This window comes from Mastigoproctus giganteus, chromosome 1 (assembly GCF_048544385.1).
Source record: "Mastigoproctus giganteus isolate SK-2022 chromosome 1, ASM4854438v1, whole genome shotgun sequence".
Classification (NCBI taxonomy): Eukaryota; Metazoa; Arthropoda; class Arachnida; order Uropygi; family Thelyphonidae; genus Mastigoproctus; species Mastigoproctus giganteus.
The window spans coordinates 18,027,999-18,044,790 of record NC_143575.1 but is presented as its reverse complement, the minus strand read 5'-3'; the positions used below and the strand labels follow the sequence as shown (position 1 = coordinate 18,044,790).

General features: G+C 37.4%; 2 non-coding genes across 2 annotated transcripts; both read right to left on the bottom strand.

Annotated features, from left to right (window-relative positions):
• Positions 1-10,941: 10,941 nt before the first annotated feature.
• Positions 10,942-11,022, bottom strand: TRNAL-UAG (transfer RNA leucine (anticodon UAG)). Its single transcript has one exon. It is a non-coding gene; the product is annotated as a tRNA-Leu (tRNA).
• Positions 11,023-13,504: 2,482 nt separating this feature from the next.
• Positions 13,505-13,585, bottom strand: TRNAL-UAG (transfer RNA leucine (anticodon UAG)). The gene has a single exon. It is a non-coding gene; the product is annotated as a tRNA-Leu (tRNA).
• Positions 13,586-16,792: the final 3,207 nt, after the last annotated feature.

Here is a 16,792-nt window from a genome sequence, read left to right as displayed (position 1 = left end):
ATAGAAGAGAAAGTTAAACTTTAGAACACGACCCATGTATCTTTGCGACAGCAATGGGTGAAGCTAGATCTGGCCATCATTTGCTGTTGCAAAGATCCATGGCAAGAAGGGTCTTTACAACACTATTTAGAATTGAGTAATAGAAATCAATTATTTTCTGGCCCATCAGCAGCTAAGACCAGGGCTGCGGGTTCCCCTAGCCCTTCCCTTAAATTAACACTGTTTAATTGAACAACCTTCGTAATATACAGTGATATGGTAACATTATGTGTTCGTCTTAAACTGCCTTCCTAATATTTTCATAGGGCAGTGTACAGTACAATACAGCCAATAATAAAAACAATAGACACACTCTTATTTATTCTGAATAAATAAACATAGTTACTAACTAAAGTTCTAAACTATTAAAATAAGAGAACAACCTAAGAAATTAAAGATCAGAGAGCACATTTTCACCATCATTATAATGCCAATTATTCGCTGTTACATAAATGCCGTGTTCATGATTTTAAATCAGAATTCTTAGAGGGCCAAACTTAGAAGTAATCCCGAAAAGAAAATATTCTAAGAAAGAACTCGCGCAGGAAGCTACATACTTTGAAAGATGAGAGAAGCCATAAAACCGAAGAGAAAGAAGCAAACATAGGAAAGAACGCACGTGACGTGGATATATGTGGGGTGCACACAACAGGAGGCACAGCTGTTTCGACAACTAACGGAAAGTCCATCTGCCTCTGTGCTATCCGCCAGAAATCTGAAATTGCATTTTTCTTTAGTGCAAATGTTTACTAGTTTTCAATTCAAAAGTCATTTTCTATCCTTCATCGTGTCCTTTTGTTTAACTTGAGCCATTGCACAAGTTCCTGGTAAACATAAACACGATAAATTCTAAAAAAGGGATAAAAATTCGCGTTGTTATTTTATTGAATATGTTGCATATTGAAATGTTTCACACTCACACAAGGACAGAAAAAATAATAATAATCTTTAAAAGTAATGAAGCAGCTGGATAATGGTTATAAGAAACAAAAATATTACCTGAGAAAAATGTTATTTTATATAAATGTATTGCATATTAAAATGTTCTACACTCATAAAAAAAAAAAAAAGTCCTCCATTAAAAGTAATGAACTAGCTGAATAATGCTTATAGGAAATTAAAGATATCAACTAATTAACCACGTGCGCATTTACAATGTCCATTTCACAAGCGCGCGAAATCTATGACGCATACGACCAACAATGAAATTTACGTCTGCAAAATTCTGATTAAAAAAATAAAAAAAAAAGTCAACAATGAGAAAGTTACTTTTTTCTGTTTTCATTGTTTAAATCGTAATGCCATCAGAGACTGTAAATTTCATTTCCTTTTTCTAACAATTAGCAGCATTTTAACAAGGTACCTAGTGGCTAAATCTTCTGCTAGTTTCCGTGCCTGATAAGAAGAAGCGATTATCATTGTTGTTTATTTTATATGGTTTCTTGAAGTGGTTCTGATATTAAAGATTACATTCCATTAGTGAGACTTAATGTTTAGTTTTCTTTAAAGGGGGAGAAGGGGGTGTAGAAGTCATCTCAAAACATCCTTAATAGTACTTTTGCAAATGTGGTGCCATTAAGTTAGTAATGTTTTGCTTGAAATTGTCAAATTGATTTTTTCTTTCATTTACTTGTGAAGAAAATGCAAACCGCAAAATGGTAACTTTTATAATCTGATTTCTTTTACACTGTGTGCGCTCTAATATGAGGCACTTCCAGATACAATAAATGTAAAATTTATTATTGATGCCCGAGTACACTGCATTCTCAAATGTACAAGATCGTCCATGATCACAGAAAAACACTATTTATTATGAAAATTATATTGGATATGTAGAGAATGCTTTGAACAAACGTCAACGCTAGGTGGCACCCTTGTGCGATAATGTGAAGATACAATATGCGATACCATTTTTGATGTGTAAACATCTTTAGCGACACCTACAAAATTTTTTTGGACTGAAGTAAAACCGACTGGTAACGAAAATGCGAGACGGAAATGACATCACTTCCTAAATTACGCTAACTCAGTCACTAACGTTAATTCTGTACAGTAAGTAGCAGGCGTGAGCATAAAACGTTACATCGTTTATACTAAATATTTCAGACTGAAGCAAAACCGATTGGTAAGGAAAATGCGAGACGGAAATGACACAAATAACGTCATTTCCTAAGTGATGTTAATAATGCTAACTCGGTCACTCACATTGATTCGGTACAGTAAGTAGCAGGCGGAGCATAAAACGTTACATCGTTCATACTAAATATTTCGGACTGAAGTAAAACCGATTGGGTAACGAAAATGCGAGACGGAAATTACCCATACGATGTCACTTCCTAAATGACGCTAACTCGGTCACTAACGTTTATTCGGTAGAATAAGTAGCGGGCATGATTATAAAACGTTATATACGCTATGATACTAACTCAGTCTCTAACGTTGATTCGATAGAGTAAGTAGTGGGCGTGAGCATAAGCGTAACATCGTTCATAACTGCGGTTCTAGCTGTTCTTTTTTAAAAATTTAAATGGTTTTTATTTTCGTAAAAGTTGTTTTCACATAAATTATAACATCTTTCGTGCGTACAGGGTACATACGCGATTTTTTTTAAATGGCGGTAACCATAGAGAGAATAAATATACAAGAATTAACATCAGTATACTAGCAACGGAATTTTAAAATGTACTATTTTTTTTTAAATGGTTAACTCGTAGATTATTAGCTGAGCTGATAGTTGTCCTGCAGCTTTCATCTTTGTATCAGGTGATGCCTTGCCTATTCCTAATAAATGGATGGAAAAGTGTAGTGAACAGCAGGCCAGAGAGAACACCTCCTTAAAAAACCCTTTTTTTGTAAGTTCATTGCAAGATGGAACAATCTTTTAGACAGATTATTTAGCAAGAAAATGTAATTTTAGACATTTTTAAAAAAATCTTCAGTATTTAAGACTGTGCCAAAGTAAAATTATCAATCAAATATTTCCATAGCCACTGTGTATGTGATTTATTAAGATTTTTATTTATTTTGGAATTTTTCTTTAATAATAAATAAAACTCAGGAAATAAATTCGGTTGCATTTCGATGCTCCAATAGGATTAAGTTGGGGAAAAAGACATCCACTTCCAACTTAATCGCGTCCCTAATTAGAGATTTTAATAAATCTTCTCTAATTGACTTTTAAAAAATATAGTAGCATTTATTCAAAATTTCTTTGATGCAATTAAAAATTTACAATAACAGGTATCGTAGATCCACGTGGCGCCATCTAGTGACACTATTTAACTTAACACAAATGTAGCCAAAAAAGTTATTAAAATTGTTTGGTTTTTTCTTTGTTTTAAGTGTTATTTGCTGAAGGCGTATTCCTTTTGTTTTTAACTTTCTGAGTAGTTTAACATTTTTCTAAAATCTTTTTAATAATTTAAAATTTTGCAAGTTTTGGTCCAGAATACCACGTGCGATAAACAAATCAGCATGCTGTACGTGAATCATTGTTAAGAAATTGACAATCAATAAATCGACAATACTATATATAGAAAATGTTGATTTCGGTAATCACGTGCTCACTGCTCTTGATACAAATCAGTGTGCTGCACGTGAACCATTGTTAAGGAATTAAGACTGTATATAGAAAATGCTGATTTCGTTAATCACGTGCTCACTGCTGTTGAAACAAATCAGCATGCTGCACGCGAACCATTGTTAAGAAATTGACAACAAATCGACAATACTATATATAGAAAATGCTGAGTTCGGCAATCACGTGCTCACTGCTCTTGATAAAAATCAGTGTGCTGCACGTGAACCATTGTTAAGGAATTGACAATCAACAATACTGTATATAGAAATGCTAATTTCGTTAATCACGTGCTCACTGCTGTTGAAACAAATCAGCATGCTGCACGCGAACCATTGTTAAGAAATTGACAATCAACAAATCGACAATACTATATATAGAAAATGCTGATTTCGGTAATCACGTGCTCACTGCTCTTGATACAAATCAGTGTGTTGCACGTGAACCATTGTTAAGGAATTGACAATCAACAATACTGTATATAGAAAATGCTGATTTCGTTAATCACGTGCTCAATGCTGTTGAAACAAATCAGCATGCTGCACGCGAACCATTGTTAAGAAATTGACATTCTGCATACCTGAGCAGCAGATGAAGAAATTAGTTTATTTCAGATTTATTACTCCACTGGGGCGATGTAGTTCACAGTCTTTAAAACGATGGCAAATTCCCGCCTCCTTTTGCTGGCAATCACACCAGTCCCACTGACAGAGATTTATAAACAGTGAATCTCGGAGCAGAAGAAAGCCATTACTGGAATGAGGAATTCCTCTACATTACCTAGATAAGAAATCTCACTTAATCTTTCGTATCAAGCGCAATATGTTCGCAACTGCCTCACTGCGTTAATTAGGTCAAAGTGAATAAAAAACTTCGCTTGTTTTTTTTTTTTTTTAGTGATTTTTACTTCATTACTCTAATGGTGGCTATTTAATTTATCGACCGCTCATTAACTTATTATTAAGAACCGGCTGGAAATTTTGTGCTTTACTTGCCGTGAAACAAAATACCCTGGAAAAAATAGCAGAAAAATTAAATGCACAACTGCTGTGGTGGCGCTCTTGTCTAATGTTATAAACCTCCACTGAAAGTGAGATTACAATGAGCCCTTCGTTTCCAAAAGATTGATGAATATCGAAAGCCGAATTTAAGGGAGAAGTTAATTTTGCCAGGTGCTGCCATCTGTTGTTCATAAACGTTATTTTGTTCATGAATAGATATTATTCCGTCCACCAAGCTATTATAAATAAATAAATTTTCTTTTTATACTCCCGAATGCCCACATAAAGCCACACAATAAAGAGAATACAAAAACTTCACCATATTTATCAATAAAATGAGTTTGAGCCAGTCAACTAAAACGCGTGTGCGTTTTATTTGACTGGCTCAAAGTTAAATGACAAAAAATCCGCATTTCCACACCTCATAACTTAATGAAACTGGAAGATGACTGCCCACATGTTTAAATTCATTTTTATAAGAGGAAATAGTTACCAATTTTGTTGTGTGATATTTATTATAAATATATTTTAATGATATATTTAATAATGTTACTTTATAGTTAATGTAATTATATATTTAATAATTTAATTAAATTTATTTATTTATTTATAAAATTTACTAAATAATAAAATTATTTATTTGATTTTAAATTATTTTAATATTATTTAATAAATAGTATCCTTGATCTTGAATAGCCGAATCTAAATTTATCATCTTAACCTTTTATTTATTTTATACTTTTTCCTTTAAGATTTTATTCAGAAATAAAGTTATATATGAATATATACATGTATTTATTTTGTTCGTATATCTATAATGGTTTATAAGAACAGAGTATAAAAATTAAAAGCAATAAATCTATTTAGATATTTCTTTTCTGCTTAACATGACTGTTATTCTTCCCTGGCCTAGCAAATTAGCAAACCTTGGATAAATGAGGGTACTTTATGTTTATTAAATCTAAGCCATATTGTAAAACTGTATCGTTAATATATGGGTGAAACTCGTATAAAGGATTTTTAGTTGGTATCCATATAACAGACATTGTAGTGTTAAGTGATTTGACAGAATATACAAGATCTGACCAAAAATTTCAGAGTTTATTACAAAAGAAGCGGTAGAGGGCCAAGATGATACAATATTAAAGTTCCGCCGAAGACAAATTAGAAACTGTTTGTGTTAATCAAACACCTGATTGTATTTCTCAGCATAATTAAATCAATCCTAGAGCATAGAATCTCATCATCTCACATCGTAGCTTCCGGACAACGTGCACTACTAACAGGAGTATCCCACAAGGGAGAGTCCTATCACCAACCCTATTTGCGGTAGTGCTAGAGCCCTTTCTGTCATACCAAACTGATTTCCAGTCATATGCTGGTGACCTGAAATTTTACATTACATCCTCTAACAAAAATCAGGTTCTTGCCACTGCTCTGCATGCAAATAAAAAAATCCATCAACTTGAACAATTTCTGGCTTCGATTGGTTTCCAGAGTAACCAAATGTCATTGACCTGGAAGAAGTCACACAATAATATGAACGTTACCATCAACGGATCACCCATTAAAAAAGTTAAAACGCACAAGGATCTGAGCTTAGTATGGGACGAGGGTCTGACATTCCAGGCACATTCCTGAACACGAAAACAAAAATGTATTCTGCTATGTGAGCAATCCACCAGCAACTAATGGAGATACATAATGCTGAATTGTTCAAGAAATACGTCCTTCGATGTCTCTACCCCATTCCTCTTTATGCAGCAACTATTTGGTCATCGGCCTCTACAACACACTTCAACAAGTTCTTCAGTCTGGAATACTGGCTCCTGAAATGGCTCAACTGGCGGACTGGCAACCAGTACACTATTTGTAAGGCCCAACTCTACATCCATCTCGAAGTCACACCATGGACACAACGAATTGTGGCAGCTAACCTTCTTGCACTGGCCAGACTAATTACAGGACGACTTGACGCCACTGATATCAGTGACCTAATAAAACTCCCCGAATTGCCGGAAGAAGTCAAGTGGACACATTACAGCAACCTCAATGGTCTGAGATGCATGTTCCCAGGAAACACGGTTGATTTAATAAACAGTCTAACCATCGACCTCGACAAATTCTGCAAGCATCACACTTACAGATGCCAGAAATTAATAGACACATACATAAATCTACCGTTATGACTCACAGGGACACCACCAGTAGGAAAATATGAACTGCCTCAACGAAGTAAATACCTGCTTGTACATATACTTCACGTTTTATCCAGCACTTATGATCAAATATTATCTTGCTTTGTTTGGGATACTACGGTATTCCACAGTTTTAAAGTATGTAATTAAAGAATTCTGTAAATACTGTTCCTTTCAGGTTAAGTATACATGTGGCTCCATGTAACCCCAGACACATGTCCCTGCCTTAAACTGTGAATGTAATAATCACCCCCTAGCTTACTGCTGTCCAGGATATGACTCTAAAGCAGAGCAATAAACAGATATTAATAATAATAATAATAATAATAATAATAATAATAATAATAATAATAATAATAATAATACTGCATCAATAGTGGCGCAGGATAAAGTCACTCGCGTTCGGGCATTAGGCAGAGGGGTCGGTTCGAATATTCAGAAATAATCTTCCGAGGAAGACAATGGAGCAAGCGGCGCTGTCTCCCATATGGCTACCACAAGGGAAGGGCAAGACCATCCAACCCCACCAACTGGAAGTGTTTCCTTCTACAGGAGTCACGGAGAAGAGGGGAAAGAAGGAACGGACCACCCGAGCAGAAGGCGATTAAGGAGCTCTAAGGCAACATATGGAGCAGGGAAGTAAGAAATAACAGCCGAGCCCCATGGATAGTAGCCAGAACGCAAGAGAACCAAGGACGTACAAGAGATGACAAAGTGGGAGATTCGGGAAGAAGTAAAACAGATGATCAAGAACTCTCACAACTGGCGAACTCCAGGAGCTTTTTTCACTCCGTGGCTGAGTTAGTCGGTCTAAGGCGTAGATAGGAAGGTTTTTTACCCCAGCAACTCGGGTTTTTCGTCCAGCAAAACAGGCAAATCGACCAAAAAACACACGTAATTTACAGACATAATACACAATGCTCGGCAGATGAATTTAATTATTCGAGTGGCCTTAAAATAATAGTTTTGTAGGTTTATTTGGGTTTTTTTTAGGAGCATTAGCAACTAAGGCCATATTGCTCCGGGGATATGCGGTGGTCATTCCCTGACCTTTCCGCATCCGGTGGTCACGTGGTCGAACCCCGGTCTAATCAAGAAGCATGTGCTACGCACTGCTGTTCCTGCCAACCTGGCTACGGAGGCACCTTAGTTTTCTAGCCCACTGTGCTTTGTCTAGCACTTTACCAGATATCCACCATGCTCAACAGCAGCAAGTACGGATATAACGTCAAAGAAGGAAGGAAGAAAGAAAGAAAGAACCTGTACACCCTCACCCATCTGATGTACATGGATGATGTTTAGACCAAATTCAATATTAGGATGGAATTTGGTCCTAGACAAATGCAAAACCCGCGGATTGCACCAGGGAAAATTAGTCAACCGAAACTACCAGCTGCAGACTGGTAAAGAGATCGAAGCCATGGCAGAGGGAGACGCCTACAAATACTTGGGGATGATTCAGGCTCAGCAGTTACAGCACAAGGAAATTAAGGTCTGCCTGACCTAAAAATATCATCAACGACTCAGAAGCCTGCTGAAAGCAAAGCTGAACGGAGGTAACACAGTTAAAGCCATAAACACCTATGAAGTCCCAGTGCTAACGTACTCCTTCGGGGTCATAGATTGGACTAACACCGAGCTGGGGGATATCATGAGAAAGACAAGGACAATGATGACCAAGAGCCGCCGACACCACCCGAAATCTGCCGTGGAGAGACTGACAATTTCCCGAGAAGAAGGAGGAAGGGGCCTGAGAGACCTCATTGAGCAACAGAAGACAGCAATCGTTAACCTAAAGGATTACGTCCAGAAACACACAGCAGCACTCCACCAGGTCATAAGGAAAATAGACAAGCGGTATACCTCACTGAAACTAAGCGAGGAGTCCCCACCCAACCAGGAAGAACAAACAAAGCTAGAAAGATGGGCAGAGAAGACACTCCACATGGCAGACACTATAATGATCTCCATCAAGATCACATAGATAAAACTGCTTCCAATGCATGGCTCACGAGCAGGACGCTCTTCCCCGAGACTGAAGGATTCATGTTCGCCATCCAAGATCAGGTAATCAACACCAGAAACTATAGAAAATACATAGTCAAGGAACCCGAAATGTCCGATGACACATATCGACGATGGCACCTGGGCTCAGAAACGATCCAACACATCACCGCGGGATGCAAGGTGATCACCCAGACTGCGTAGACTCATAGACACGACCAGGTAGCCAGGATAATACATCAAAAACTAGCAAGAAAATACTATCTGATCTGAGAAAGTGTACCGTACTACAAGTACGAACCCAAGGCAGTACTAGAGACCCCAACCCACAAACTGTACTGGGACCGCGCCATAATAACGGATAACACAATTCCGCACAACAGACCGGACATAACCCTTGTAGACAAGAAGAAAAAGGCTACCTATCTGATTGACATAGCGATACCCAACACTGGCAACCTGCAGAAAACCCATGGGGAAAAATTCAGGAAGTACTCGAACCTAAGACAGGAGATTAAAGCGATGTGGCATATGCAACAAGTGACGACCATCCCAATCATCGTGTAACCCGCACGTATGGTGCCAAAGACCCTTCATAACAGCCTAGCAGCAATAGGTCTCCCAGCGAAAACTTACAGGGAACTCCAGATAGTCGCAATCCTGAACACCTGCAGTGGTGTTTAGGATTGCGCCTACCTTCGGCTGTTTGAGTGGTGGAAACGAGAGACTTGATGCATGGTATCACCAGTTTCACTCGAAACTTTCACCCCACCATTAGTCCAAAAAAGTGTAAATCGACACTCATCTAACCATATAATCTTTATTCACTGTTCCACAGTCCAGTCTTAGCAATGGCGATACCACTCCAGTCGAATCTTTCAATTTTTTTCCGAAAGAAGCGGCTTTCGTATAGGCACACGACTACCAAACCCCGAAGTACTGTACTTAAACTCCCGCAGCATACTTCGGTTGGAAATGGGTCTTTCGTTGCCTAAATTTTTTTTTTTTTTTTTTTGGCTGGTGCTGCCTAAGCCTCAGGCTTCCTTGCACCATATGGCTAATAATAATAATAAATTCACTCCAAATTCCCGCGGTCTCGTTCTAGGGAGTATTGCATTTCTTCCTTTTAGAGAGGCATCCTCCTTTCTTCTTCCACTCATTGTATACTTTTGAATCACCAATGAGTTCCTTCGTTTTCTCAAACAATTGAGAAATTTTTAGAATCGACTTGTTGCTTTTTAACTTTCATGCTACATATGAATACATTTTAATACACACAAACACATATTTTCGCACCAGCGCCCGAGTTAACTCTCCACTTCCCCGTTATATGCATGAAATTTATATGAATGCGAATGTTTAAATTAGGGCTCTATTGGGGCCCTCTTGTTATTACAGAAAAAGAAATATTACCATGGATGAGGTTGTAGCTGCATCCCATGTGCTGCCATCTGGAGACAGAAATTAAAACTGCTATCATAATTTTATAGTCAGTGTAGAAACTTTAGGTACTGCGTATGTGCAGGGATGTGCAGGGTGTGTATCGCACGTGGCCCCGCGGCCCCGCGCTGGCGATGTGGTTTTATAAAAAAATAAAAAATAAAATATTAGCCTACATTTTATTACTTACATTGAACCCTGATTCAAAAAAATTGTACTTTATAGTAAGTCGCGAATTTCACATTGGATTTCATATATAAATTGTTTTTGTTACTTTTGCTTTCTGGGATTTTATTTTAATAATTATTTTTAGATTTGAAAAACGATGTATCTTTAATGAGTAAATAAAAGTTTATTTTTTTTTCGGCCCAGCATTTATTTTCGCATACAGCCCCGCATACCCTATGAGGGGCTCTCTAGGTGGGGAGACAGCTGCACCGATGTTTTGAGGCGAATGGTAAATTAGACGATTTTCCGAGCACACTGTCTTTATTATTATTTTTTTTTTCCTTAAAATTGTATTTATTTATTCTTAATACATTAACAATTTTAGTCGTTAAGAAAAACTGAATTTAAATTCACGTAGAAAGTGAATTTCCCAAATATGATTTGCACACAGAACAGTCAACGGTTGGGGAAAAAAGTTTTCAAAATTACTTCAAAAAGTAAAAATAGATATCTTTGGCAGCGGTGGGATTCGAACCCACGCCTCAATGAGACTGGTGCCTAAAACCAGCGCCTTAGACCACTCGGCCACGCTACCCTGACAAAGAGTCTCTCAAACACCTCACAGGATTTTAATAACCTCAAAGGACACAACGAAATGGCGTTAATTTTATAAGATTTCATGAAAATTTCAAAATTATAATCAGGCCCGACGAGAATGAGGGGGTTGAAATTAGGGAGTTGCAAAATTTTAAGCGCATCAGCGACTAAGGCCATATTGCTCCTTGTATATTGTCTGTAAATTGCGTGTGTTCTGAGGTAGATTTTCTGTTTTTCTGGACGAAAAACCCGAGTTTCCGGGAGAAAAAAACATGCTACCCTCGCCTGAAACCAACTAACTCAGCCACGTTGAAAAAATTAGGGAGTCTACAGTACTGGAACTTGCAATTCTTCAAGGAGGGCCCGGCCGAGATCTTAATATCAAAAATTTAAGTAATTAAGTTCATTTTTAATGCTCCGCAAAAAATCCACAAACTTAAAAAATAATAAAACTGTTATAAAGTATTTTTAAATTTTCTTATCTTGGTTCTGTTAGAATCGACTTGTTGCTTTTTAACCTTCATGCCTACACAGCGATTCATTTTAATACACAGAAGCACATATTATTATTATTATTATTATTATTATTATTATTATTATTATTATTATTATTATTATCCATAAAGTGCAAGGAAGCCTGAGGCTTATGCTGCACCATCCAAAAAAAAAAAAAAATCCCATGTTACCTTGAGAGAGAGAGAGAGAGAGAGAGAGTCAGAAGTAGAAGGGAATCACCAAGAAAGCTGGAAAGAGAAGAATGGTGATATCCAGCTCAGGACCCTGGGTCCTGAGCTGGATATACAAGACCAAGGTGGAGGGATTATTATGTACTTTATGCCAGTGTCCGCATTAGCTTTCCACTTCCCTGATTATATGGATGAATTTTATATGAGTGCGAAAGAACAAGAAATATTACCATGGATTGAAGTTGTAGCTACACCCCAGTGCTGCCATCTGAAGACAGTAATTACTGGTAGTCATAATATTATGGTTAGTACAGAAACTCAGGCATACGGATGATAGAGAGATAGATGGACCGTGCACCGATGTCTTAAGGCCTAGAAATGGTAAATTGGACGATTTTCCGAGTGCAGTCTTTATTTTTATTTCCTTAAAAATATAATTTATTTATTCTTTATACGCTAATAAATTTAGTCTTGAAGAAAAACTGAATTTTAATTCACTTAGAAAGTGAACTAGTCAAATATCAATTTCAGACAAAACAGCGAACGGTTGGGTTAAAGTTTTCAAAACTACTGCAATAACTTTGGCAGCAGTGGGATTCGAACCCACGCCTTAATGAGACTGGTGCCTAAAACCACTCGGCCACGCTACCTTGAAAGAAAATGCGTTTTTCACTCATTTCACGGGATTATTATAAGTTTACAGGACACAACAAAAAGGCGTTAATTTTATAATTGTTTTTGAAAAATTCATAAATTATATCCAGGCCCGACAAAAGACAGGAGTTGAAATTAGGAATTCTACAGTACTCGAGCTTGCAATTCTTCAAAGGGGACCTGCCGAGACCTTAATAATCACAAATTTATATAATTAAGTTCATTTTTAATAGTCGGCAAAAAAATCCACAAACTTAAAATAATAAAACAGCAAAACTTCAGAACAGGGTGCTCACTCCAACGTAACATAACTTTTTTTCCTAAGCAAAAATGAAAGTCTATTAAAAAATCCACACTTCTTTTGCCCTGTTCTAAAGTTTAACCGATTACAGACATCATTAATTGCTTGGATCAGTGCCGAATTAGTGACGAAATATAAGATAACCTTTTTTTCACAAGCCAATATTGAAAGTCTATTAAAAAAAAACCATACAATTAAAAACGCCAGTAGTGTGGAGAGCGCACCCTGATCTGAATTTTTGCCTAAAACTATCATTTTATTTTATTTTTTTATCTTGTTGCTGTTAGAATCGACTTGTTGCTTTTTAACCTTCATGCCTACACAGCGATACATTTTAATAAACACAAACACATAAAAGCCAAGGGAGGAAACTATGTACTTTGTACCAGCACTCACGTTAGCTCTCCACTTCCCTGATTACGTGTACATGCATGAAATTTATATGAATTCGAATATTTAAATCGGGGCTTTATTTACCCGTCCGGTTATTACAGTACAAGAAATACTACATACCATAGACTGAAGTTGTAGCTGCATCCCAGTGCTGCTATCTGGAGACAAGAATTAAAACGTCTAGGCATAATATGATAGTGCAGAAACTCAGGGGAGATAACCGGACCATGTCTTAAGGCCTAGTAATGGTAAATTGAACGATTGGCCAAAAAAATTGGGCATTTTTTTTCCTTAAAAATGCATTTATTTATTCTTAATACTTTAATCATTAAGAAACACTGGATTGAAATTCACGTAGAAAGTGAATTAGTCAAATATAATTTTCAGACAAAATATTCAACGGGTGGAGAAACAGTTTAACTTCAATAAGCAAAAATAAGTACCTTTGGCAGCGGTGGGATTCGAACCCACGCCTCAATGAGACTGGTGCCTAAAACCAGCGCCTTAGACCACTCGGCCACGCTACCCTGAAGGAACCGCTTTCAATAACCTCACAGGATTCGTTCTGCAAGCATCGTTCCATATTATGAATTTAGGAAGATTAAACTTTCTTCTTTCGTTTTAATGAATTATAGCAAAACTAATTTATTTTTTGAAACTAAAATGACCTCTTTTAAGTAGCGTATTATTACGTCAAATGTATTGTTTGAACAAATGAAACACTTGGGTTGGTACGTCAGTTCCTGATATACGCAGATTCACAACGACTACGTATTTATTATTGATATAGTTAATCGTTATGATTGGTGTAATAATCCACTTTATAAATAATTTGAAGCCACTAACTTAAAAATATGACTTTATGAAAAAAGAGAATCTGCATTCATGGAAACTGAATAAAGTTTATTTTCATACAAGAATCGAAATGGAAAATTTTACGAAACTTAAATCGTTAATAAAAGTTATTGTTTTTAATAACCAAGTATAGATGATATTACCAATGCGTATGATGAACAGGTTCCATTCCTTTGCGAGCTCTGGCTCCATATGATTATATGATTTTTGAATTTCATACTTTTGGCCAGTACGAATTAAAAGATTCCTGTTTCATATTACGTTCACCAGATGGAGTCACTATCGGAGAAACGATTACATTTTTTTTTTTTTTTTTTTCCCCAAGAGCAATTTAAAAATTTATTACACGGAAGAGAGATTAATGTTTTAAAGTGTAGTCGTTTGTAAATTTTCATTTAAATTTATGACCCTTGGCATCGATATTAGTAAGGGCAAAAAGATGCAAGGCAAGTTTACACAGATCTGGCTGCAAAGACAGGAATTTATTAAATAAATGCAATAGAATAGCATGGGCAGGGGAAAAAAGAAAGCGATTCAAAAAATAAGTTTATTTTCAATGTATTTTAATATTGGAAAACCATGCAAAAGACTATTCGCTTTCTTTTTCTTTTCTTTTTTTTAAGGCGCATTAGCGACTTAGACCATATTGCACTACATATATAGTAATAGTAACAGGCTTTTGTTCCATTGGGAAAAAATAAATATATATATATAAAAGTGTAAACCATATGCCTCTCTCTCCACAGGTAACCATCCAGTTAACTCCTGAACCCATTCAAACTGTCAGCCCAGACCACCTGCAAGGGCACCTTGCTCTAGCAATCGAAAGTCGGTACTTTCTAAGTACCTAAAAAAAAACTTCCCAGAGTCCAATCCAAACCTCAACCCCTGCAATTTGAATCCATGACTCCCAGTTTTGCAAATGTCCACAACAGTGAGAACTCCACCCTCATTCACTCTACCAATCACTCTTCTCAGAACCCCACAAACCTCAATCAGGCCAAACTCTGCAGCCTACACAATCGGATCCAACCCCCATACAGATCTCACCACACTCTGTAAATTGCGTATGTTCTATGATCGAGTCGCCTCTCTTCTGGGCGAAAAATCCAAGTTTCCAAGGGTTATATAACCATGCTACCTTCACCAAAGACTAACTAACTAATATGACCACGTTGTGGAAAAAGCCCATAAAGATTCATCGCATCATTGGCTGGATTCGAACGAAGGTCTTTTCGACTAGGTGTGGGGAAGAGGCTAAAGCGGGATTCCGGAGAATCATTAAGCTTTAATTATTATTATTATTATTATTATTATTATCTAATACGCTAGTGTATACCCCACATAACTTGAAAAGTTTAACGACTAAATTTAATTGGGTTCACACTAAACTGATTTGGCCTTTCTACTCAATTTTCTTAACCCCCACCGAGCAAGAATTTTTATTTTATTTATTTATTTATTTATTATATATATATATATATATATATATATATATATATATATATATATATATATATAAATTTCAGGAAATTAGGTGGCAGGACCTGCCAGAGTAAATATCTAAATACTAGTGTACCTGGTCTGCCTCCACGAGGCACAGTGTAGACAACGTTGGGCCCCAGCAGGGGTCTAGCGGCTAAATAGCCAGAAGAACAACGATACACAACACTACACTCATACAATATCCATACACTTTTAAATCTCTGCCCTTTACAGTGAACTGTCACACCCACAATGAAAGCAAAGCGGAGATGGGAGAAACCCTTGGTGCAGTTAGACGCGAACACACTATACACTATTATTATTGTTGCTCTCTTATATTATTTCTCCCTGATTGGGGGTTCCACCTCGTGACGGGTATTGCTGCCAAGTACACAGCGTGGTTGTTGTTATGTCTGGTGTTACTGTTAGTCGAAGAACTCTCTAACTATCCTACAGGTGTTCAGGATTGCTACTTTCTGGAATTTCTTGTAGGTGTTCGCTGGGAGACCTATTGCTGCTAGGCTGTTATGTAGGGTCTTTGGCACCTACCTGTGGTTGACATGATGATCGGGATGGTCGTTACTTGTTGCATATGCCACACCTCTCTGATCTCCTGTCTTAGGTTCGCGTACTTCCTGATTTTTTCCCCATGGGTTTTCTGCAGATTGCCAGTGTTGGGTACCGCTATGTCAATCAGATAGGTAGCCTTTTCCTTCATGTCCATAACGGTTATGTCCAGTCTGTTGTGCAGGATTGTCCTATCCGTTATTATGGCGCGGTCCCAGTACAGCTTGTGGGTTGGGGTCTCTAGTACTGACTGGGGTTCGTACTTGTAGTACGGTACACTTTATTCGACTAACTGGTATTTCCTTGCTAGCTTCTGATGTATTATCCTGGCTACCTGGTCGTGTCTATGAGTGTATTCAGTCTGGGTGATCACCTTGCATCCCGCAGAGATGTGTTGGATCGTTTCGGAGGTCAGGTGGCATGGCATCGCCGACATGTGTCATCGAACACTCCAGGCTCCTTGGCGATGTATTTTCTATAATTCCTGGTGTTGATTACCTGGTCTTGGATGGCGAGCATGAATCCTTCAGTCTCGGGGAAGAGCATCCCGCTCATGAGCCATGCATTGGAAGCAATTTTATCTATGTGATCTTGATGGGGATCATTGTAGTGTCTGTCATATGGAGTGTCTTCTCTGCCCATCTTTCTATCTTCGTTTGTACCTCCTGGTTACAGAACCACAATGGGTTCAGTGGGGTATACTGCTTGTCTGTCTTCCTTATGGCCTGGTGGAGTGCTGCTGTGTGTTTCTGAAAGTAATCCTTGAGGTTAACTATCGCTGTTTTCTGTTGCTCTATCAGGTATATCAGGCCTCTTCCTCTTTCTTC